General features: G+C 36.7%; 1 pseudogene; it reads right to left on the bottom strand.

Moving 5' to 3' along the window:
• Positions 1–21,755: 21,755 nt before the first annotated feature.
• LOC132304674 (uncharacterized) overlaps positions 21,756–26,807 on the bottom strand; it is a 37,377-nt pseudogene continuing 32,325 nt past the window's right edge.

The following is a 26,807-nucleotide window of genomic DNA, read 5'->3' as shown; positions in this document are numbered from 1 at the left end:
TCGGATATTGGGAATTTCAGAGGAAAGGTTGAAAGCACGCTATTTGGGTTTGCCAGCTATTATAGGACGACCCAAGATGGATGTGTTCCGGTTTGTCTTATAAAAAGTGCAAGAGAAGCTAGCTCTATGGAAAGCTAAAGTTTTATCAAAAGGAGGGAAATAAGTTCTTCTCAAAGCGGTGTTGAGCGCGCTTCTGACATATGTGATGGCTTGTTTGCTAGCTATTATGGGATTATTGCAAAGGTGCTTGCAAACCGCTTGAAATCGGTGCTTGCCTCTATTATCACTGATTCGTAAAGCGCCTTTGTTTATGGGTGCCATATTACGAACAATATTCTTGTGACACATGAAATTATATATTATTTGAAAAATAAAAAGAATGTGAAGAATGCTTTTTTGGCTTTAAAATTAGATATGGTAAGGCGTATGATCGCATTGAATGGCCATTCCTCCTGGAAATACTTGCTAGATTGGGTCTAAATCCTCATTGGATTCAACTTATCTCAGCTTGTATTTCCTCTGTGTTATATTCTCTTGTTTTAAATGGGCGTCCTGGGGGTCTCTTTAAACCAATCCGAGGGTTGCGGCAAGGTGACATTCTATCTCTTATTTATCTTGTGTGCAGAGGGCTTATCTCAGGCTATTTAAAGAGCAGTTCAAACAAAACTCTTGACAGGAGTTCGTATTTGTAGAGGTGCCCCGCTGATCTCGCATTTATTTTTTGCAGATGATTCAATTATTTTGTGCAGGGCGACCTATTCAGAAGTGCTGTATCTTAAGCGAGTCCTTCAAGCTTATGAGTGTGCTTCGGGCCAAGTAATTAATTTTTCCAAGTCAGCTATTTTTTTCTCCAAGAATGCTGATTCTGATGTGTTGTAACAACTTTGTCGGATATTGGGAATTTCAGAGGAAGGGTTGCAAGCATGCTATTTGGGTTTGCCAGCTATTATAGGACGATCCAAGATGGATGTGTTCCGGTTTGTCTTACAAAAAGTGCAAGAGAAGCTAGCTTTATGGAAAGCTAAAGTTTTGTCAAAAGGAGGGAAATAAGTTCTTCTTAAAGCGGTGTTGAGCGTGTTTCCGACATATGTGATGGCCTGTTTTCGCATACCTAAAAATTTGTGCAAGGAGCTTATGAAACATTTTCACATGTTTTGGAGGCGTAAGAAGTAGGAGCACAGGGCAGTGCTTTAGTCTAGTTGGGATTGTCTTTGCAGGAGCAAACAAGAAGGAGGGTTGGGTTTTCAAGATATGGAGGCATATAATGTGGCTATGCTCTCCAAGCAAGCATGGAATTTTCGGGTAACGAAACGAGGGCTGGCGTTTCAATTATATAAAGCAAAATATTTTAGTAACTGTTCTTTTCTCGATGCCTCATTGGGAAGTAATCCATCATGGTGTTGGCATATCATTTAGTCTGCACAACCCATTATTAAAAAGGGCGTGAGATGGTTGGTGGGCAATGCGAAAATGATTAATATATGGAAAGATGTGTGGATACCAAATTCTTGTTGCCCGTTGGCCCCTCAGGTTGAAAATCCATCAATAAAGGTGGTTGCGGATCTTATTGATGAGGCAAATCATTCATGGAAAGTCTCTATCATTGCTCAATATTTCTCTTCGGATGTCGTGGAGGCCATTTTGCGAATTCCGATTAGCTTGTATGGGCGTGAAGATGTCCAATGCTGGTCACCAATACCGTCCGGAGATTTTTCTGTTAAAACAGTATATCATATTGCCTTTAAGATTCTCTCATAGATCTCTAGTCAAGATAATGGTGTTCTGCACTCTAATATTGATGTTTATTGCTGGTAGTCAATTTGGCAATTTAATATTCCTTTAAAAGTGAAACATTTTTTGTGGCAATGTTACCGACAAACAAGGCACTTAACAAGTGGGGTTTTTTTTTTTGGATCCAGTTTGCCCATGTTGTGGTGGAGAAAACGAATTGGTTGAGCATCTCATGTTCCGTTTTCCTTTCGCTCTTCATGTATGAAAGTTGTCCCCTCTTCGATTTGATTTTGTCTCCTTGTCCGTTTCATTGTTTGCAACATGGTGGAGTTCCTTGGGTCATGGAATTATAGGTGGGTCTGCTAGATTAGAGCTAAGAAGCTTGTTTGCTGTATGTGCATGGGCCATCTGGAAGGCAAATAATTGAGTGGTTTTTGATGACAAATGCTCCAGCCCGTAATATGTGGTTCGAAAAGCAGTGACTGATTATTGGGAGTTTTTGGATGCTAATGTTAATAGTCCAGAAATTATTGATGTAGTTCAGTTGGATGGTGTGGTTTCAGAACATGATGTATGAATCCCTCCTCCAACAAACATGGCAAAATGTAATGTTGATGCCTCTTTTTTGGCTTCCAAACGCTTGGCAAGAGGTGGAATCATTTTTAGAGACAATAATGGGTCCATCTTAAAGCTAGTGATTCTTAAGCAGTTCCCTGCAGCAACACCGCTTATGGCGGAGGCTTGGGTGTTGTGGGCTACAATGGAATGGGCTCAACGATTCAACTTTAATGGAGTATAGTTTGAAAGTGACTCTCATGTTATGTGTGACGCGGTTAATGGTAAGCAGACTTGTCCTTCTGATATTTCATCCATTGTTTTCAATATTAAATCCGTCTTCCAATGCTTTCCGGAAGTGAAATTATCTTACGTTAGAAGGGCAGGGAATCGTTTGGCTAATGAAGCCACTACGCTTTCAACATCTCTTCTACCTGGGGATCAAGTTTTGCAAGAGCTTCTGGTGCATTTGTTTCAGTTGGCAGCTTTGGACTGCTCTCTGTAGTGTGTTATAGTGGTCTGTTTTCTTGCCTCGAAAAAAAAAAGGAAAAAAAAACATTAATACATATATCTGTTTGGATCATTTTTGGCATGGCATTGGTAAGATGTTTAGCGTACACATGAGTGAAATGGCCCCCAATCGGAATGTGCACCATTGATTGTCCACTTATCTACTTCGACATTGTCCACTTATCTATTTCGACATTTTGGACTCCTACAAATTGTAGTTAGATTCACTGAATAAATTAACTCCTCAATTTCAGCTGCCAAACAAATGAATTGAAAGTGTTGGCAACTTAGGAGGATGCAAAATATGGATCTAATTTTGACAAAAAAAAAATAATTCTTCCATCTTATGTAGATCATCAAATTTCTATATAATATTTTAAGCTCATATTCCTTCCCTATTCAACATTTGATGTAGGGACAATATTTAGGTCCTCACTTACCAAATCAAAGATGGTAGTAGATATTCACTTACTAAATTAGAGATAGTGATTTGATAATTAAAATTGGATGTGTCCATTTATTATTGGTCTACATCTGTATAGAGGATCTAAGTATTATCAAATGGTATTATATATAGAACTTAGGGAGAAAATAAGTAAGGGGTGAAAATATGTATATATATATATATATATATAGATAGAGAGTATTTATAGAAAGCATATTAATTCAAGAAGGGTATTATATATATTATATATAAAAATGAGGGAGAAAATGAAAATTATTTTGAGAGAGAGGAGATGAGAGAATAAAAAAAAAAAATTATTGAAATTAAAAAGAAATCATTAAATAAGGGTATTATATATATATATATATATATATATATATATATATATATATATATATTATATATAGAAAATGAGAGACAAATGAGTAAGGGATACTTTAGGTAGTGCAAAAGGGTAGTTTGGGCATTAAAGGAGTTTTTTTAGTCTCAAGCTCTGCACATGCCACTTTAGGAAGTCAGAACCCTTATTTGCCCAATTTTGAAACTACAATAGATTTTGAATGCTAAAAGTATAATGAATATATGTATATATATATATAGAGAATAATATTGAGAGCTTAAAAAGAGAGAATATAAGAGAAAGGAAGTGAAAAGCCTTTTCATTAAGCACACATAAAAACAGCAGAGACCATGGCCTTTTATAGGCTCCAGTATGAAGCTTCCTTAATACGCCACGGAATAAAGCTTCTATGATAAGCCATTTGGGCTTCCTCTTTACGCCAAACAAGTGTGCATTCATTGTTTTCAATCTAAAAAACATTGCATGTGGACCCCACTCATATATATATAACACTCCCCCTTGGGGTCCACTACACTACTCTAAGAATATGCCTCATTAAAACCTTGCTAAGGTAAACCATAAAATCCTTGCGAAGGAAAAAGAGTACAATATTCTTGTGTAATTGAAAATGGTATTGCATAGGTTAAAACTGCCTCATTAAAACGTTGCTAGGAAAATCCAGTAGGACAAAACCTGGACGAAGGAAAAAGAGTACAGTATGCCAATACCTCTTTGATTAATTGCTCCCCCTCATTAGTTTAACCCTGAAGATCCTTTAGTTAACGCATTCTAATGTTGTACACTAGCTTCTTGAATGTTGTAGTTTGAAGCGTTTTAGTGAATAGATCTGCTAGATTTTCACATGAACGTATCTTTTGAATATCAATATTACCCTTTTTCTGGAGTTCATGTGCATAAAGAATTTTGGTGAGACGTGCTTGGTCCTGTCGCTTTTAATATACCCTTCTTTCATCTATGCAATGCATGCCGCAGTATCTTCATATAATATTGTCGGGCTATCTTTTATTGATGAGAGACCACATGTTGTTCAAATATGTTGGATCATTGACCTCAACCAAAAGTATTCCCTGCTGGCTTCATGAATTGTGAGTATCTCAGAATGATTTGAAGAAGGTACAATCATTGTTTGTTTCATAGATCGCCATGATATAGCAGTGCCGCTACAGGTAAATATATATCCTGTTTGTGAATAGGTTTTATGTGGGTCAGAGAGATAGTCGGCATCTGCATATCCAATTAATGGAGAATTTAGTGCCTTCGAATAAAACAAGCCCATATCAGTTGTGCCACTAAGATATCTCAGTATGTGTTTGATTCCATTCCAATATCTGCGAGTTGGTGCAGAACTGTACCGTGCTAATAAATTGACTGGAAAAATTATATCAGGTCTTGTGCAATTTGCAAGATACAAAAGAGCACCAATCGTACTGAGATAGGGCACTTCAGGACCAAGGAGTTCTTCACCATCCTCGCGAGGACGAAAATGATCTTTCTTGATGTCAAGTGATCGGACAACCATTGGAGAGCTCAATGGATAGGCTTTATCCATATGAAAGCATTTTAGAATCTTTTCTGTATATGTTGATTGATGGATGAGAATACCACTTGAAAAATGTTCAACCTGCAGCCTAAGGCAGAATTTTGTCTTTCTGAGATCTTTCATTTCGAATTCTTTCTTTAAAAAAGTGGCCGTCTTTTTGATCTCGTCCAATATTCCCACAAGATTCAGATCATCAACATATACTGCAACAATAACAAAACCAGATTCTGATTTGTTAGTAAAAATGCATGGACAAATATGACTGTTCACATACCTTTCTTTGAGTAAGTAATCGCTAAGGCGATCGCATTCGTCCAAATTGCTTCAATCTATATAAGGATCGTTGTAATTTTATTGAGTACATATTACGTGGTTTTGTTTCAGGCATTTTAAATCCTTCTTGGATTTTCATATAAATATCACTATCTAGTGATCCATATAAGTATATTGTAACCACGTCCATTAGATGCATATGCAATCTTTCTCTGACTACCAAATGTATTATGAATTTAAAAGTAGGTGCATCAATCACAGGGGAGTATGTTTCCTCATAATCAATACCAGGTCTCTGTGAGAAACCTTGAGTTACTAGTCGAGTTTTGTATCTCACGATTTCATTTTTCTCATTACGCTTTCGTACAAACACCCATTTGTACCCTACAGGATTAATACCCTCAGGTATTTGGACTACTGGTCCAAATACTTCACGTTTAGCTAATGAATTTAGCTCTGTTTGTATTGTTTCTTTCTATTTTGGCCAATCATTTCTTCGTCGATATTCTTCGACGTTTCGAGGTTTCGGATTCTCATTATCAATATCAAGAGTAACGAGATATGAGAATATGTTGTCGACAACAATTTCATTTCTATTCCATCTCGTTTCATAATTTAGTGAGATCTCATCATTTTCAGGTACCTTTGCCTCGTCAAGGGCCACATCATCATTTGTTGCCTTTGCCTCATCAATATTTATTATTTCATCATGTTTAGGTACCTGAGACTCATTAAAAGTCTCTGCCTTATCAAAGGCTATTGTCTCAGATTGATCGATAATATCTGTTGCTCCTTTGGTGGCCTCTTCAGGAGTGCCAGCTTTTTTTTGCGATTTCCTCTTACGAGGAGCAGTATCTTTTACACCAACTGGTCTGCCACGCTTCAGGCATGTTTTAGATGCATTTGCTGCATTACTAACAGAAGGTTCCCCAGGGACATCAATTTGAGCTGGAATATTTGCAGCTGGTATATGTGATTTTATCACTTTCTTTGTATCAGAAAATGCATCAGGTAATTGATTTGCAACATTTTGCAAGTTAATGATCCTCTGAACTTCTTGTTCACATTGGTTTGTGTGAGGATCAAAATGAGACAATTCCAGGGTATTCCAAGTAAGATCACGTTGCTGCTATGTCTTTTCTCCCCCTAATGGTGGGAAAACAGTCTCATCACAATGATAGTCAGCAAATCGTGCTTTAAAGACATCACCTGTCAAGGGTTCAAGATATCTAATAATAGATGGAGAATCAAAACCAACATAAATTCCAAGTCTACGTTGAGGACCCATTTTAGTGCGTTGGGGTGGTGCAATTGGAACATATACAGTACAACCAAAAACTCGTATGTGGGAGATATTTGGTTGTTCACCAAAAATAAGTTGCAATGGTGAGTACTTATGATAAATGGTCGTATACGAACTAATGATGCAGCATGCAATATGACATGACCCCAGGCAGAAACAGGTAATTTTGTTCACATAAGCAAAAGACGACCAATTGACTGAAGTCTTTTAATAAAAGATTCAGCCATACCATTTTGAGTATGAGTGTGTGTAACAGGATGTTCAACATTAATTCCAACTGACTTACAATAATCATCAAAAGCTTGAGAAGAAAATTCAGCAGCATTATCAAGACGGATTGTCTTAATTGGGTAATCAGAAAAGTGTGCTCATAATTTGATGATTTGAGCAAGAAGTCTAGCAAATGAAATATTACGAGTAGAAAGCAGACAAACATATGACCATTGTGTTGAGGCATCAATTAAGACCATAAAATAACGAAATGGTCCATAAGGTGGATGAATTGGCCCACATATATCCCTGTGAATTCGTTGTAAAAATGGAGGAGACTCAACAATGACTTTTGAAGGGGATGGTCTGATAATCAACTTACCTTGTGAGCAGGCAGTGCATTGATGATTATTTGGTAAGATGAATTTTTGATCTTTTATTGGGTGTCCATGTGAATTTTCAAAAATTCGACGCATTATTGTACTCCCCGGGTGACCAAATCGATCATGCCAAAGCATAAAAAATTTTAGGTCACATGATTTTTTATGTATCACAGCATTTGACTCAATTGTCCTAATGGTTGTATAGTATAACCTAGAAGAGAAAATGGGGAGTTTTTCTAATATCAGCTTCTTGCATGAGGTAATGGAAGTAATGTAGAGATATTCCACATTTCTTTTATTTGCAGTCTCAATATGATACCCATTACGACACAAGTCTTTAAAACTCAACAGATTTCTCCGAGATCTTGCAGAATATAAGGCATCATTGATTTGTAATCTTATTCCATGTGATAAAATGATGTTGGCTCGTACGGAGCCTTCAATCAAATCGGTGGGACCTGATATTGTACTGACACTAGCGTCTGTCAGAGTTAAGTGAGAAAAATATTTTTGATCTCAAAGGATTGTGTGTCGTTCCACTATCTACAAGACATATATGTTCTCCATTTATTTTGGAACTAGTCAGATCCATTCCTATTCATGCAAATTTCGTTATCAGAAAAGAAAACTTTTATAACAAAAGAAAATTTAATACAAACTAGAAGATAAAAACTTTAATACTAGGACAATAAAAACATAGTAGACAGTACATAAAAAAAAAAAATAGGATTAATTGGTGTGGACATTTTCATCACCAATTAGGAAGTCTATCTTTCCATCACGGTCCTCAAAAAAATCTGATACATCCAGATTTGTGATGTTAATCGGCTCATTATGATCAATAAAATTCATTTCCAAATTTGTGATGTCAACTGGCTCATCATGATCAAGAAAATTCATTTCCTTTTGTTTCCCCTTTTCTGTCATTGAGGCTTGGTAAAGTTCAGCCAGATGCTTAGGTGTACGACAAATACTTTGCCAAGGCCCTGTCATGCCACACCGATAACAAGTATTATCATGTGCCTTGGGAGGTTGAGCCACATCCTTCCCTTTTACTTGTCTCATTTCATTATAATTTCTCCTTTGGGTATATGGTATGGATCTCTGATTACGAGAATGTGAGGATTGATATACTTCATGGTAATAAGAATGATTTCTACCACGCGTATAGTCATTATTGTGGTAGTTATATTTACCACGACCATATTCATTATTATGACCATTTCTACCACCACGACCACGTCCACGTTCGTGTCCACGACCACGGGATGAAGCAATATATGTTTCAGGGATCGGTGCCGATCTAGTTGGACGGGACTGGTGGTTTCTTAATAAAAGCTCATTATTTTGCTCTGCCACAAGCAAACATGATATCAGTTTTGAATATTTTTTAAATCTACGCTCTCGATATTGTTATTGTAAGAGTACATTCGAGGTGTGAAATGTGGTGAATGTTTTTTCTAGCAAAAGTTTATCAGTAACAGTATCACCACATAATTTCAATGTAGAGCTGATTTTGAATATGACAGAGTTATATTCAGCCACAGTTTTAAAATTTTGTAACCTCAGTTGCAGCCAATCAGCATTGGCCTTTGGGAGAATAACTGTTTTTTGATGATTATATCTTTCGTTCAAATTGTTCCACAAACAAAGTGAATTCTTTCAGTGAGGTATTCAGTTTTCAGTTCCTCACTAATATGGCGCCGGAGGAAAATCATGGCCTTTGCTTTATCTTGCAATAATGCATCATTTTTTTCTTTGATTGTGTCTCCAAGGCCCATAGCATCCAAATGGATCTGAGCATCCAGAATCCAAGATAAATAATTTTTGCCAGAAATATCCAGGGCTACGAATTCCAGTTTTGTCAAGTTTGACATTTTTAGAATAACTAGATATAACAATATAAAAATATACTTTAGAATAGTATATAAATAAATAAATAAAATGGCATTAAATGAAATAATAACATAATATGAATTATTTAAATAACAAAAGTGGTAAAACCAGACATAGGGAATAAATTATTAAACAATAAAGGCAATAAAACCGGCTATAAATTATTAAATAATAAAGGTGGTAGAACCAACCATAGTGTGAACACATATATCATTTAAGTGAACAAATTTATTTTATGAACAATAATCCATAAATAAAATTTTCTTACCATTTGGAGTCAGAAATACTATTTTCTTTGATAAAGTAAACCAACCCAACAATCTATCAAAACTAATATCACAAAATAGATATATAGTTGGGATAGAAAGAGGGAGAAAAAGTTTTTTCTTCAAATTTCAGATGGATGAAGCTTGTGCTTATAATGTATAATGAATATATGTATATATATAGAGAGAGAATAATATTGACAGCTTAAAGGGAGAGAGGGAGAGAATATAAGAGAGAGAAAGTGAAAAGCCTTTTCATTAAGCACACACAAATACAGCAGAGACCATGCCCTTTTATCCAGTACGAAGCTTCTTTAATACGCCACGGAATAAAGCTTCTATGATAAGCCATTTGGGCTTCCTCTTTACGCCAAACAAGTGTGCATTCATTGTTTTCAGTGAAAAACATTGCATGTGGACCTCACTTATATATATATAACAAAAAGTGTTATTTGCACATGTTTTTTAAACTATATCACTTCAACCCATATAAATTAGGAATTTTTTTTTTTTATAATCTTAATTTAAATATAATACTATATTACATGTTATAAGTAAAATCTATATATCACTTACAACATCATAACAGATGATACTACAGAAATTAGGATAACTTTAAAGAGTTAACGACACAGAAAAACATATACTTCTGCCATCTTTAGCACGTGAGTGTGCCTTTTCTGCACCATCTCATACATGCGAACAGGCGACTGTGCTTTGTATAAGAAAAGTTAAACAAAAATTAATAAGATAGAAAACAAACAAAACAATATATAATATGTTTTAAATTTAATATTAAATAATAAAAATTAATTTAATATTTTACGATTCATTTAACTGATCAATCACGAATTTTAGATAACTTGATAAGTTTTATTAGTTTATGGAGTTTTTTTATTTTACTTTGAAAGTGGGATTTTATGATTTTAAACCTAATATATAATTTAAACTACTAGCAATTAATTAAGGGGGTACAATTGTAAAAGAGAGATTAAGTGTATAAAATAAAATAGGATAAAATAAAAAAGATAATCCTAATTGGAAGAGGAGAGTTATATACGGTAGGAAGACTATATATATATATATATATATAAGGTTGTGTATTATACTCTATGCTATACAATACAAATCGGTCTTTCAGAGAAATAATTTGAAGGAGAATAGGAGAACTCTCAATATTAACAAGTAAGTGGTGTTCTACTATTTACAATAAATATATATATATATATATATATATATATATATATATATATATATATTTGTGTGTTCGCGCGCGCATCTAAACATGAGATTCAATAAGAGGAACTTGGAATGGATAAAATAATATTCTTATTATTTGTTTTTTGTCTTTTTGATGATAAAATATTCTTATTATTTATTTTGTAAAAAAGTTTCTTTCAGATTTTCGCCAAGATGTCTAAACAGATGCCATTATGGCTTGCTAAAACATGTAATTATTTATTCGCCCTAACTTTCTTGTCTTAATTGTGTTTCAATTTTCAGTACTAATTCAAATAATTTTGTTTTTGTAAATCAGTGTTATATTCGGTGATGGCTATTCCTGGTTTGTATGTTGGTAGCCGCTTAGCTGATGGGTATGTTTCACCCTCTTCCTCCTCTTTGAATTGGACTTTACTTAGTTTCTAACTTTCTACAATAATTAATAAGGTAAAGTGCAAAAAACCCCCCTTCAACTATTGACCATATGCAATTAACCCCTTGATTTACTAATTTGACATATAACCCCCTTGAACTAATCAATTTAGTGCAATTAACCCCCTCCGGTGATAAGCCGGTTGACTTTGGCCGTGAAGACGCACGCGATGGGTCACGTGACAAACCAAATTTCTTTAAATGACCGTACAACCCTTTACCTTTACACCCAAAATCACTTAAAATACCCAAACACGCCCTTATGCCCTTATGCTAAATACACACTGTTCATTGTCAATAAAACAGACGATACCATTACCACCGTCCCGTCCGTCCCCACAACTACACTTTCGAGGATGAAGATGGCCGGCGAGACAGATCCGACTGTGAGGATGGAAATGACCGGCGAGATAGATCTGGGTCTTGGACTTGGATTTGCAACGCGGCAAGCTTGAGGATGTTGATAGTAGTGAAAAACCGGTGAGAACAGATCCGGCTATGGTGGATCGAGCTCGCGGCGGATCTGGAGGAGATAAGAAAAGAGCTGTGAGAATAGATTTGGCGGCGGTGTGATGAGCTCTTGTTCGGCGCGGAGCCGATGAAGGCAGGTCGTGTAGACGGATGACTCTTGGCCGTGAGGTACACAAGCTTGGACTCCGATGACCACAAATATCACAACTTAGAATTCGCTTCAGAGGATAAGGTTTATTTTCCTCAATTTATTCGCACTCTCTCTCTCCTCTCATCTTTCTCTCTCTATATCGTTTTTGTAATTCTATATACATATATATGCACAAACTGATGATTGTATAATTCTATTTGTCTCTGTTTGTGTGCTTTGGTCGATCGGGAGGAATAGTGATTCGTCCGGTGGGGGGCCGGACGGCGATGGTGACTCTGGCGAGGAATGGACCGGCAGTGAAGTGGCGGCAACGGCGAAATGCAGCGGTGAGATCGGCGGGCTGGTTCAGTAGTGGCTCGGCCGTGGATGACTCGGCGGCGCTCAAATGAAGCGACGGCGGCGCTCAGATGAAGCGACGGCTGTGGGGATAAAGCTCGAATGGTGGAGAGGACCGACGAGCAAGGTGGGCTGAACGGCGATGGGCTGGTTGCGGCTGAACGGCGATGAGCTGGTTGCGACTTCGGCTGTGAGCTTGTGGATGAAGAGACGGCAGTGGGGACGAGCTTGAATGGTGGGCTGAACGGTGATGGGTTGGTTCGGCCATGGTTGACTCACGGCGATGGCCTGATTTTTTTTTTTTTTTTTTTTTTTTTTTCAGAATTTATTTTTTTAGCTGGTGGTTGCTAAAATTTTCTGAAACGATGTGGCTTTATACAGCGGTAAAATTGTCTTTTACTATTTCCGTTTACACCACCAATTGGCCGGAGATGTCATATTGGGGGTCAATTGCACCAAATTCAATAGTTTAAGGGGGCAAATTGTAGTTCAGGGGGGTTAATTGCACATGGCCAATAGTTGAAGGGGGTTTTTTTGCACTTTACCCTAATTAATATGACATTGACTTCCACTTTTCTAAAGATGCTAGTTGATTTTTAGCATTTTTTTTTTTTTTTGGTTCTAGTGAGAGATGTCTAGGAATTTTTGGTTTTCTCTGTAATTTATTTATTTATTTGTTGACTTTTTTGTTTTTATTACAGGATGGATAAATTGATAGACTGGATGGTAGAACGGTTAGTCTTTTTACTTTTTACCATGTAATTGAGTTTTTTGAATGCCCTTTTGTTACAAATTATGTTTAGGTTTAAAAACACTTCTATGTTTTTTTTTTCTTTTTTTCAGAGATATGTCTCCGGAAGAGAAGGAACTGGAGGCTCTAAGGGCAAAACACGAATTGGATGCGCAAAAGAAGGAGCTTGAGGATCTACGGGCAAAGTATTGTGATTATAAACACTAGTGGATTGTGCAAACCTTCTATGGGATTGTGTGTTAAAAAAAATTGTTTGCAAGTACAGTTTAAGGACCATGACTCTCTTTGCTTGAGACTAGTAGTATATCTTTCATTTGGCCTATGTGAGAGACTAAGTAATAGTATAATTATACAACTTTGTTTTGGGAACCTTTATGACAGACAGCTTCAAGGTGCGACAATGAGAAAAATAGAAATTGGGTCTTCAATGGGTCAGACACAATTAATGGAACCATGTAACAAAAAATTGAGATCATACGAACCTGAGCTTTCAATGGCCATTCACACACACACACACACTAGTAATAGTATAATTATACAACTTTGTTTTGGGAACCTTTATGACAGACAACTGCAAGGTGTGACAATGAGAAAAATAGAAATTGGGTCTTCAATGGGTCAGACACAATTAATGGAACCATGTAACAAAAAATTGGGTCTTCAATGGGTCACACACACACACACACACTCTCTCTCTCTCTCCCCGTCCCAAAATACTTATTCATCTTTTCATTTTGAATGTTCCAAAAAATATGTTCCATTCCAAAATTGAATGTAATAATTTTTATAACATTCCCAAACTATCATTTTAACTAAACAAGAACACTATTTTGTCTTTTAATAAGGACATATTTTAAACTTCACTCTTATTAATATAATAAAAATTATTAGAACTCCACTATCATAAAAAATTGGATTCCTCATGCAAGATATGTATTTCGGGACAAAGGGAGTATATATATATATAAATAAAATACTTTGGTCCTATATTGTATTGTTTTCTTATTTTTAAATAAAATTATGGGCATTTGGTCACTTCAAATCAATTTTCTGACAAAAAGTATACTTTGGGAGGTCTTTGCAAAATGGGGTTAAATATTTATTTTATTAATTATTTTATTTTATTTTCTAGAGTAAAGTAATATTTTTATCTAATATAATGTTCAATATAGGCATTTAACTCATTTTAAAGAAATAATAAAATGTAATTAAATGATATGATATGGTTTTTAATTATATGTCCAACCAAAAGTGTCGGACACATATCCTAAACCTATGTCCAAATAATACGTGTCCGACACGGGTACTTCACTACTTTTGAAGAATCCATTCATCTTTGGACAGACGATTCACTCAGGACGACCAAGAGGAACTATATGGTGTCCAATTCTTTATATTGAAGGAAGGCTTTACTTTTTTCCCTTTCTTTAAAATAAGAGGGAACTCTGAATCAAAGGGGAGAGGAGACGTACCGGAAGGGTAGAGCTCTGCCAACTCGGAGGGGGCCACACCTGCAAAGGCCGGTCCAAGCCCGATTGAAGAATCTTCAAGGTGAATCAGAGGGTTGAGATGTAGCCTAGCAGGATTCAGGGATTGCAGAAGTAATTGGACTTGGTGGCTATGGCTTCGAATTTTGATTTTAGGCCGAATTGAAGGAGCTGGAAGAGAGGAACTAGTGGTTTGTTTGGGCAGTTTTTTAGCTTTCACAGGAGCCATGATTCGTTACTGCTACAAAGTTAGAGTCTTGCTATTTTTTAGGGTTTGGTTAGAGGAGAAGAAAGAGGAAAGAGGAAAAAGAGAGGTTTTCTGATGAGGATGAGAGATACACATGCATATATATATAGAAGTAATGAGAAAGTTACGTTTTCTGAGGGTTGGTAGTTGGGATTTTCAAAATTCAAAAAAAGGTAATAAAGATAAGGAAATTGGATGGTTTTAGCTATAAATGGGTAGGACTTATATTGGAACACGGAATGTTCTTTTGAAAGTTGGCGGCAGATAAGGATTGATATGGAGGAAACCGAGGAACTAGCAGTGTGTTGCATTGAAACTCTTCAACTAATGATTACTTGGGTTGTTTTAATCCAATGACGATTTTTAAGGGGGTTTGTTTGGAGATTTCAAAATTTAAAAGGAATGAAGTTTTTGTCATAAAGGGATAGGATCTTCTCGGAATATATGGTATTTGTCAAACAAGTGGCATAATGAATAGACTTTGAAGGAAATAAGGAAGTCAACTGCATGAAAAGAGGAAGTTGGAATTTTAAGAGCGTCATGATGGCGGAATTCAAATCCCATGCCTTATCATCAAGTTGTTCCACATGGCATGGAATTTGGGGGGCATATGTTTACTCCATTATTTTTGGCCCATTGGAAATGCGACATGTGGCGAGTTTCAATGGAATTTACTACTCTATATGTGGTTTGGCTTGTACCTATATGACTACTCCTTCTGTGAGCATTAGCTAAACTGTGGAAGAATTTTGTGTTCCGATCTCCTTCTTTTAACCAAAGAGCCCGGGATTTTTGTTTGAACTTGACTAATTTTTCGCTGTCTTTCCAACGGTGTGCTCGGTTGCACCCAGTTCTTCCTGGATAATTACCAGTTTACCCTTTTTGCTTTAAGTGCTCGTTTTTCTTCGTCATGCCGTTTCTCCTTCGTTCGGACTCCGAATCATGCGATTCTTGAGTCCATCTTGATTAGTTTTTCGTTGTCCTTCCAGCGGTGTGCTCGGTGGCAACTTTCTGCCAAATGAAACTTCTTTTTTCCGCCAAGCTAAGTGAAAGTTGGTAACTGAGCTTCCAGGAAGTATATATGTCCTTATAAGAAGACAGTGAAGTTGCCGCACCACAAGCTTTAGAATGTGCATTAAGGCGAGGGCCAAGTTTTACATTTATAGAAACTACTACTACCTTCACTAAAAATATAGTTAGGGTACTTATACGTAATTTAAATAATGCATGAAATCACCTTTCATGCACAAGTAGGTTGAAACCACACAATCCATGCCTTAGAATGTTAGCATGAAATGGAAACTTGAAAGTTACTCGACATTCAAGGAATGCTAGGCTTCACGAACCAAGTCTTTGTACCTGAAATATGCCCCAGTATCGTAGGGGTGAGTAACATAAAGCTACTCGTAGGAGATGAGCATGCATCGACCTAGCATTTTACAACACCCAGTTCACCCTTTAACAAAGGAAGTAGATTATTATGACGGATGGCCTTGTTGGCAAGTAACCTACTCCCAGCATGGTTTTCACAAATTCCTAGGTGGATCTCCCTCAAAATGTAGTCAACTTCATCTTTAGAAACGCATCGTAAATACGGCATGGACATAATGTTTTACTTGGAACTCCAAATTGAGCAATCTCAGCGGCTCTAGAAACCCTATGCGTTCCCAACTGATGAGATCGTCAAAGTGACCTTCCATGAGGTCGTGGAACTTAACAAGAACTGATGCGGAAGCAAAAGATCGAAAATATGACAAATAAGCCCCCAGGGGCAAAATAGTCATTTCTAAAAATAGTAGATTCGGGTTAGGGTACGGACCCGGTTAGTGATAGTCTCGGTATTTATTTAATTGATTTAATTGTATTTTTATTAAATTATATGATTATTTGGCTATTTGTTTATATGTTATTTGAATTGCTTGTTTAGTTTGAATTGTGTGATTTATGTGACTTCGGATTTGATTTCAATTTTGCATGCATTCATGATATTTGATTTCCATGACATTGGTATTTTTACTTTTCTTGAAAAGTATGCTAAATACTTTTTTGTTTATTATTATTAGCAAGAAATTCACCAACTCATTTGTCTCTAAAGAAACTCCAATTCTCACCTTCCATATTGAGAAGTAGAGGAAAATACTATGTAAGTTATTTTTTTAACTCTGATAACAGTTTTTGAAAACTAAAAATAGAAAATTATACTTGGTTCAATTTTCTGAAAATTGTTTTCTAAAAATTCAGTTATAAAATGACATGTTTTTATCATTTCACGGCAGGTTAACGAGTTTGAAGTGAAACGGGGCAATGTGATGACGATTTATAGTTTACGAGGGTGTTTAATTTTAGTGGGGGCATTTTGACAAAAACGTTAGTGCATGGCTTCTTTACATACATGCTTATAATGTCAAAAGCAATTATTTGAGTGTTGTTACATATCAAGAAAGCTACTAAAGCTCCAAAAGTACCATACACCCATGGCATTCAAAATATGATAACAAAAGAAAGGCATGCTGTGAATATTGTTTTGATGCTTACATTATCACAGTTAGTATCAACTGTGGAGGTTAGGATTTTGTGATACATACCTTACATATCTGTATGTCATTTGTAAGGCCTAAGCATGTTTCTAATGCATGCCTGAAAACAATGGGGCTCATAAACATGAAAAAATGATCATACAAATGGCAAGTTTGCACCACTCACTTCCAGAGAACTCCACCCTCCTCTCAACTCCCCAAAACGGCTCGTCACAACCCTCCTCCAAGGCCAGTGTCTCCACACCAAATCTCCACAACCATTTCCCAAGGAGGGCATTGACACCATATAATGAAAGCAAAGCAGTCAACCATTGAGCACCACATCATTCGATTCACTTATCAGTTTGTTCCTGCCTTTCAAAAGGAGGAAAATTTCACTCATTAAAACACTCTTCGCCACTTCATAAGTAACTCGAATAAGTTTAAATCAATACTCTTATTTTCTTTCAAGGATTCAACGTTTATACATTAAAAAGGTCTATTTTGGATAAAAATGTTACCGTGCTTATTGATCCTGCACGACCCTGGTTTATCTGCCCTGAGAACCACCTATCTGATAACCCAATTGCTGATTAGGTGCACTAGAAGAGGCTCCCCTGCCCAGTCGAGAACTATGTGCTCGATAATCAACATCAATTCCTCCCATATCATTTGTTTTGTACATTTAAGGTTTCTCTTTTTCTTTAGGGTAAATTGCACTCGCACCCTCGTACGGGATTCATTTTCACTTGATTTTGAGTGGATAAGAGGGGGGGAAGGCTTGTATTTTTGGGGATCTCAATTTTTACATTAAGTTTTTAGAGAGAGAAAAAGGGTGGAGAGGTTTTGGGTGAATATGCTTAATTTTAATTATCTTGATTATGTTTGCCCCTAGTTTTGAAAGGGATATAATCGGAATTTTTATTATTTATTTTATTGTTTTCAGTATTTATTTTATTATTTTTAAGTGCTTATGTGGCTATGTGTGGAATTTGAATGACGTGTTGTTTGACTTGATTTGTGGATGTAATTTAATTATACATGAAGTAACTCCTTGCTTCACTTTGCTAAGAGACAACCTCTCTTAGTCTTCCTTTGAGTTACACCAACCCTTACAAATTGAAGCTAACTTGCTTCTTCATTCAAAACTCTCATTTTCTTTCAAAGATTCAATCTGTATACATTAAAAAGGTTTAGTCATATAATAGGTTCCTTAGAAAAACTTTCTTGACATAGTATACTTGAGGGTTCTCACAACAGCTCAATGTCCACTCACGAAGCATTACTTTCTAATAAGTTATCATTTTTTGAAATGTAAATTTGAATAAGGAAAGAAATGTATCTTCCTTATAATTATTGAATCCTTTAAGGATCAAATTGTAATCTTCAGTTCAGTTTTATTTATTTTTATTTTATATATATGTGAAAATATGCAAAGAAAAATGAAAAATGTAAGAAATATGCAAAATGGGTGCTAAGTTTAACGTCTCTAGCAAGACGGAATGCTTCTTTGAAAAATCGTCTCAACCATGCCATTATAAATATATTTATTTATATATTGGCAACTCAACCATGCCTCCTTAAGTATTTTTGTTTATACATTGGCAGATGTGGAGTTTGATTTGCATGTTTCCAAAAGCAATGTCCATCACCCCGGTTCGGCAATTAATTGATGCATTAGCCGTGGCTAAAAATGGCCTACCAAGGATCACGGGAATGTGCTTCACTCATCTATTGGAGTTCTCAAAAGGCTTGTTTTTCTAAGCCTGAAAGACTGCAGGTTTAATCACAAAACAAAACCTTTTTAGCAATCACATAAGCACTAAAGTAGAATTCAATCTATTAACTATTAATGGGGAGAAATGTAACATTGATTTGTTCTTCTGATTCATTGTCACGTAAAGGTTCTCCTTCCCTTTGAGAAAATTCACAAATAGAAGTTCACATAACATTGGTCAAACTCACAGGGTAAATTTTTTTTAAAAATTCTTTTTGCATTCCTAAATCAGTCTCGTAACCACGACCTAACCTGAACATTCCCAACCGGCAAAATCGGCGACGATGAGGCAATTCCCACGACGCGCAACACGAACCAATATATATGATCACGTATGTGTAGAAATAGTAATATATATGGATCAAGATTTTTTAAGACATAAATAAATAGACAACAAGAAGATTGAAATTTGTGTGTGTGTGGTTTTTTGGCAAAAAAAATCGAATAGAGAAGTTGTCACCGCGATTTGTTGGTCCATTCATGATTACGGATCGCATTGGAGCTGTGATAGGTATAGAACATATTTGGTCAACAATTACTCTACATATACAGCTTTATGGAGACGCGATCACCAAGCTCAGTAATACTTGCCCAGCAAAAACACACTTCGCGACTACATAGGTAACTCGAATAAATTAACCTCAAAACTCTCATTTTCTTTCAAAGATTCAATCTTTTTACATTAAAAAGGTCTAGTGACATACTAGGTACTCAATTTCTTGACTTGAAAGTGGTGGAGGTTTATAATTTTAATCTAATAAAAACTGATAGCACATGGTTTGTTTGTAGGATCGGCAAGCAGAGGGACGTGGTGATTTGGATTCCATTTCTAATATGATCGAGATGGACCATTCGAGATTACGAGACCCTTGTAGACATTGGATCGCAACTTTAATAAATTATTATTGGAAGCTATGTAATATTACGTAGTAGTTAAAAGTGGACCAATGCAATCCTACTATATGGGGTTTTCTATTTTTAAAGGAAAAAGGTGAGTCCTATTAGGACTTGCCATCTTTAAAACAATAGCCCACTTTTTCCTATTTGGAATATAGGGATTGCATGGAAACACTATCCTACATGCAACTTCATATAATTATCCAAGACAAGATTCATCCAACCAATCGATTTTCAACACATGGTGAGTTCTATGGGACTTACCACGGCATATCAATTCTTAAGGGATTGTTATCTTACTAAATATGGTAAGACCAAAGTTGGTTTAGGGAAAAAAGAAGGAGAATGTAGGGTTGATTTTCTCCTTATTTTTAGGAGACTTCATTTAGCCAAGTCAAACAATGTTGCTAAAAGGGAGGAGATGTGGGAGTTTAAATTCTATATATATATATGGTTTGCTTCTGCAATCCATTTTTTTATTTTTTTGGGGTTAGTATTTAGTACATATATACACATACATATGCATGCATATATAGATATATAGATAGACAGAGAGAGAGAGAGAGATTACCACATATTTGGTGAATTGAAGGAAACAAAGGAAGATAACACCCATAAGCGCGCTCTCCCATCTCCACAGTAGAATTAGTTTAGTAGTAAGATATGATTAATTAAGTAGTAAGATATTATAAAATTAAACATTTATTGTAATTTGCAACCGTTTAGAGGACATTAATTTGGTCATGTGGCACTTACATAAATACTCACACAAACAGAGGTTATAATGACTGAGTAATAATAATCTCTTAATTTTCCGTATCCCAAAAGAAAAAGGGGTTTTAATTAGAATGGTAACGGGTCATAATATTTCAAATTAATGTTACTGAAAACATAGGAAATGAAAAAATCATTTATTTAAGGAACCGAAAAGTCCATGTAAGGACAGGGAAATATATATATATATATATATATATATATATATATCAATTGGTAAGAATAAGGGTATTTTCGGCATTTTATGAAAATAGTAGCTGATGTCATCATTTTTCGTCATTGACTGCCGTTGACTCTAACAGAAGGAAGGTCTGTGTAGGATATTTTCAAAAGTATGTTCACGTAATTTTCGAAACAGGAAGGGTGCTGCCTATAATTATGACAAACCATAGGGAAGGTCTGTGTAAATTACCCTCCTAAAATTAACCATACTTTCTACTCTATATACACAATACCTAAAACAAAAAGACTACAAATAAGATGCAACAGGATGATCAGTATGCACAATGATCAGAATAAGCAAGATGCAGAGAGTACAACAATGGTGCTGTGAGTATTGAATGTGCAAGATCAGTGATAGGATAGAGCAAATATGATATATATATATATATATATATATATATATATATATGAGAAAAATATAAACAATGATGTAGAAAAGTAAAGAATCGTATCAGTTTTCGGCGAGCTTGTCGCCCATCACAAGGTTTGTCGCGGAGTTAGGCCCGCCCGCCGCCGGTCCCCGGATAAAATAGTTGGTGGCCGTCGATGTTGATACTGGCGAGCTATTTAGGGTTTACAGAGCATCGATTATCCTCTCTCACAAATCTGAGACCAACAGACCCCAAATTCAAATCTATTAAGACTCTAATTGGGTTTATTGGGTTTTGAAATGGTCTCGACTCAAATCTGAGGAGTGATATGATTTTCACATCCTTCTACACACACTCCATAAAGATTCAAGGACATTCATTAGTTCTCACATTAAAATTGAAACCTCCAGTCAATTTGTCAACCAATTCCTGACTATTCATCCCTCAGATTTTTAGAAAGGTGGGTTCATCATCTAAACACAAAGTTCACTTTATTCATACTGCACTCAAACAAATAAAAAAAATCCAATAGTTGAATTCGTCAACCCCAACCAAATCCTTTTTATTTTCCCTTCCTTCTTGGTATGCATCATTTCCATCACAACAACAGTATGCAATAGGCGCTACTTCTATCTGGCTTCCATCATCGTTATTGTCAATGCATCTCCAGTATGACTTGTCTCACCTGTTGATGTCTCTGCATCAATGAAACTTCTTTCTATAAAGAAACCAGGTTGTTTAGGTTCAGGCAATGCACTCCCTCATTACTCAACATGAACACTACTGATGACATGGTTGGTCTGTCTTTTGGAAGTTTCTGAACACATAGTAGACCCGCTTAAATACATCTTTGTACTTGAGATTCAATGCATGAATTTTCAAAACATTCATCCACCAGTTCCACGGTTTTGTGTTCATTCCACAGCAACCGTGCCTATAACAATCACAATCCTCAATTTTAGTAATTCACATGGGAAGTAAGAGAGAAAAATAAAATAAAATAGAATATAATTCAACATACATGTCCCAAAAGCGAATGATAGCGATCGGGGTGATGAAATTTCCTTTCTTTTTGCCACTCACTATCTCCATTAAAAGCATACCTAAACTAAATATATCAGATTTTACTGAAAATTTCCCATCAATGACATATTCCGGCGACATGTAACCACTACATAAAATTAAAATCTTTAAGCATATGAAAATGATGAACAAGTACTTTCTAAAATTTGTTTACAAAACTTACTATGTTCCGATTACTCGCTTTGTTTTGGCTTCAATTTGATCTATCCCAAAACTTCTTGTTATCCCAAAGTCTGAAATTTTCGGACTTAATTGTTCATCTAGTAAAATATTGCTGGCTTTGAGATCCCTAGGAATGATTCTTAATCTTGAATCCTGGTGAAGGAACACGAGTCCCCTCGATATGCCCATAGCAATTTCAAATCGCTTTTGCCATGGAAGTTATAGTCTTCTATTCTGATCTGCATGGCATTTCCATCCATATAAGTTCTACATTAGTTATCATTTTTAAATAGGGCAGGGGACTCTGCTGCATAAATACATAAATTACACTATGAAATTGGTCTAATAAGATAAATGGACAAGAGAATTAAACCAAAAATAAAATAGTCCAAGCTTTTGTTCGGCATGTACTCGTATATTAGCATCCTCTCTTCTCCTTCAACGCACCAGCCCAACAGCCTAACAAGATTCCGGTGTTGAAGTTTGGAAATCAACATAACTGCATTTTTAAACTCTTGTAGACCTTGTCCAGAATTATTCGAAAGCCTCTTGATTGTTATTTCTTGTCCCGTTGTTAGCTTACTCTACAAGTTTTTGAATAACAATGTTAAAATCATTGGGTTTACATTTTTTTTTTTAGATATAAAACCAAAGATTACTTATTTAACCATATAAACAGGACCAAAACCACCCTCTCCGATCATATTTGTGCAAGAGAAGTTCTTAGTGACATTTGCAAGAGGTGCAGATCAAAAACTGGAAGCTCAATGTCTTCATTCTGAGTTTCCATACCTGCAAAATCTAATATGTCATAGATGCAATAAGATAACTGTCATCATTCAAATAGCCGTCTGGAATTCTAATGGATCACCCTGACTCTCTTTCCAGAATAGTATGGAATGACACACTTAAATACAGCGGCATCATGATAATCATTTGTTTAAGAAGAAAGAAAAAGAAACTGGTAAGCAACATGTGAGAACCCAAAATTTTGAAATATTAAAGTTAAAAATATATTATCCTCCTTTAAATGTGAAATAAAGGGTCCTTTGTTTTATTAACAGAAAAGAAAGTGAAATAATGTCACTTATGTAATGACACCCTAGAAGCTTCCTTACCCGTCAAGGTCCTCTGGTTTCAGAGTTCTCTCGTTCGGTGAGAGTCGGTGCATCTTGCTACTGCTTTCGTCTTGCTCGCGCGTGTGTGGGTTGTTTTGTTGTTCCGGTGTGTTGTGGGCTGGTTGTCCCCTCCGTTTGCTGTGGTGATCGGCTGTGTGGTTTTGTTCCGCTTTTGGGTGGCCCGGCCGGGGATTCTTGCAATGCTTCCTTGTGCTGGGATGATTTGGGGTGCTCGTCGGCAAGGTTTGTTGGTTGTTGGTTGCTTGTGCCTTTGGTGTGTCAGTGGTTTGTCTGCGGGGTTGTTCTTGTACCGATCTGTCTTAATTCCCTCCGTTTTCTTTTCGGACGGTTTTTGTTGTTCTGGAGCTTTTGGTTTGATTTGGGCTCGGCTTGTGTGGATCGTGCGGTGTCGGCACTGGTTCTGTTCCGGATTGTTGGTTTGGCGATGTTGTTTTTATGGTTATCCGGTGTGGACACATGGTGTATTGTGGTTCCTCCATTTTGGGTTGCATTGTGTGCTCCATGGTTCACATGTTGTGTGGATCGAGGTTTTGACTGTTGGGCGGTCAGGGTGTGTTCTTGGGTCTTTGTTACTGGGTTGTCCCATTTTGTTTGGTCTTTATGTCCTGCCGGTCGAGGCCTTACTCCTTGCAGGTTCAATTTCAGGTGATGGCTCACGGGTTTTTGCCTTCAACTCGGGGTTCTTCTTCCCGAAACAGTTTTGATGTTTTGTCTGGTTGGGTACCTACCAGTTCCTCTTCTTTTGCTTCGTCTTCTACTGTTTCACCTGTCTGTTTTTCTGATTTCCATAATGCTTGTCCCAACATTATTATATGGAATTGCCAAGGTCTGGGGTCTGTTTCTACGGTTCAGCAACTTAAACGTCTAAAAACTCAATACGCTCCGGATATTCTTCTCGGTGTTCTTGAAACTAAAAGTTTGAGGCGGTTGTTCAAAAGTTGTTGGGCTTTTCTAATGGGTGTTTGGTTGAGCCTGATGGCATTGCGGGTGGTCTTGCCCTTTGGTGGACTGATAATGTTCAGTTGCGGGTGGTGGATAAAACCAGTTTTTCTATTACTGCTGTTGTTCTGTCTCCTACCCAGCTACCTTGATATTTTTCTCTTCTTTATGTTAGTACAGTAGACCGGGAACAGGCTTTGCAATGGGAGTATTTTATTCATAGTGCTCGATTTTGGTCCAGTCGGTGGGTTCTCATTGGTGATTTTAATGCTATTTTATATATTTCTAAAAAGCATGGGGGCCGAGTTAAGCAAGGATGGCAACTTTAGTCCTTTCGTACGCTGCTTGATCGTTGTGCTTTGTTGGATATCGGTTATGTGGGGTTTTCTTTTACCTAGTCTAACTAGAGAGACGGGCCCGTTAATATTCAGGAATGTTTGGATCGTGCGTTGGCAACTAAGGATTGGATATCTGCTTTTCCTCGGGCTCAATTATCTCATCTTTCTGTGATAGGCTCTGATCATTATGCTTTGCTTCTTGCCCTTTTGCCTGAGGCTCGGCCTCAGAAAATGTAATTTCACTTTGATGCTCGCTGGGCATTATTGGAGGATTGTAGGCACATTATTGATTCGGCATAGTCTACTCCGATCAGTGGTTCTGCTCAATTTCAGTGGGCGTATAAATTACGGCACTGTAAAGCTGATCTCATTCATTGGGCTAAGCTTCGTAATCTTAATTCCCGAGCTCACATAGATCGTACGGTTGCTAGGCTTCGCGAGCTGAGGGCTCGCACTTCTAATTACTGTCATGCAGACTTCGTTCAATTAGAAAATTATTTGACGTCGTGTTGGTTAAAGGAAGAATTGTTTTGGAAACAGAAGTCTCGTCTCCTTTGGTTGCAAGAGAGGGATCGTAATACTAAATTTTTTCATATCACTGCTAAAAGGCGAAGAAGCCGTAATACTATTTCAGAGGTTTTTGATGTTGGGAATCAGTGGGTGGTTGACGAGACCGCCGTTCAGTCGGTATTTCTAAGTTATTTTTAGGGTTTGTTTCAGTCGTCCCATCCTTCGAATGTTGCTCAGTTTTTGCAGTATGTTCCTATTCGGATTTGTGCTGAGATGGATGCCAACCTTTTGTTGACCCCGTCGGAGCTGGAAGTGCAGCAGGCTATTTGTTCTTTGCAACCGATGAAAGCTCCGGGGTTGGATGGGATGACACCGCTATTCTATCAGAAATATTAGGAGGTAATTAAACGGGATATTGTTGGGGCTGTATCCAGTTTTTTTGTTACAGGGAATTTGTTATCCGGTTTTAATCATACTAATATAGTTTTGATTCCTAAGATTTCCTCTCTAACGCATGTTAGTCATTACCGACCAATCTCGTTGTGTAATGTGTCTTATCGAATTATCGCGAAAATTATAACTAACCGATTGAAAGGGATCATTGGCTCCCTTATCAGTGAATCACAAAGTGCATTTGTTGCAAGTCGTCATATTACCGATAATATTTTAATTACTTACGAACTAGTACACTATTTAAAAAATAAGCGTAAGGGGCGCTAGGCGTGGTTGGCATTGAAACTTGATATAAGTAAAGCTTATGATCGGATTGAGTAGGATTTCTTATTTCATATGATATCTCGGCTGGGTTTGAACACCCATTGAATTGAAATGATCACAGCTTGCATCTCCACGGTTTCTTACTCTTTAAAAATTAATGGGAGTTTAGTGGGTTTTTTCCACCCATCTAGGGGTCTGCGTCAAGGCGATCCTCTCTCACCTTATTTATTTATTATCTGTGCTGAAGTTCTTTCTCTTGCTATTTTGAGAGCTCTGCAAGCTCAGTTGTTATCTAGTATTCGAATTTGTCGGGGCGCTCCGTTTGTTTCTCATCTTTTTTTTGCTGATGATTCTATTGTGTTTTGTGTTGCAATTCCAGAAGAAATTTTTTTTTAAAACGTATTTTGGCAGATTATGAATGGGCCTTTAGGCAACAAGTGAATTTTAGTAATTCATCTGTTTTTTTTCTCGCGTAATGCTTTTGGGTCACTGGGCCGTTCTCTTAGTCGCTCTTTGGGATTGCAGGGGCTGGTGTATCAGCTTTATAAGGCCAAGTATTTTCCTTCGTCGTCGTTTCTGGATGCTTCTTTGGGATCCAATCCTTTATGGGATTGGCGTAGTATTTGGTCTGCTCAGGCTTTGTTACGTTAGGGAGTCCGATCCTTGATTGGGAATGGCACATCCACGCATGTTTGAAACGATCATTGGGTCTTCACGCTTCCATACAAACTTCCCCCACCTCTGAATCCTGCTCCGTTCTCTTATATGGCGGAATTGATTGATCCTGCTACGT

Source organism: Cornus florida, unplaced genomic scaffold (genome assembly GCF_030987335.1).
Source record: "Cornus florida cultivar Cherokee Brave unplaced genomic scaffold, ASM3098733v1 CherokeeBrave_3.0.0_Hap2_Chr04, whole genome shotgun sequence".
In the NCBI taxonomy this organism is placed as follows: Eukaryota; Viridiplantae; Streptophyta; class Magnoliopsida; order Cornales; family Cornaceae; genus Cornus; species Cornus florida.
Note: the sequence above shows the minus strand (reverse complement) of the source record. Positions and strands in the feature narration are given on the sequence as shown.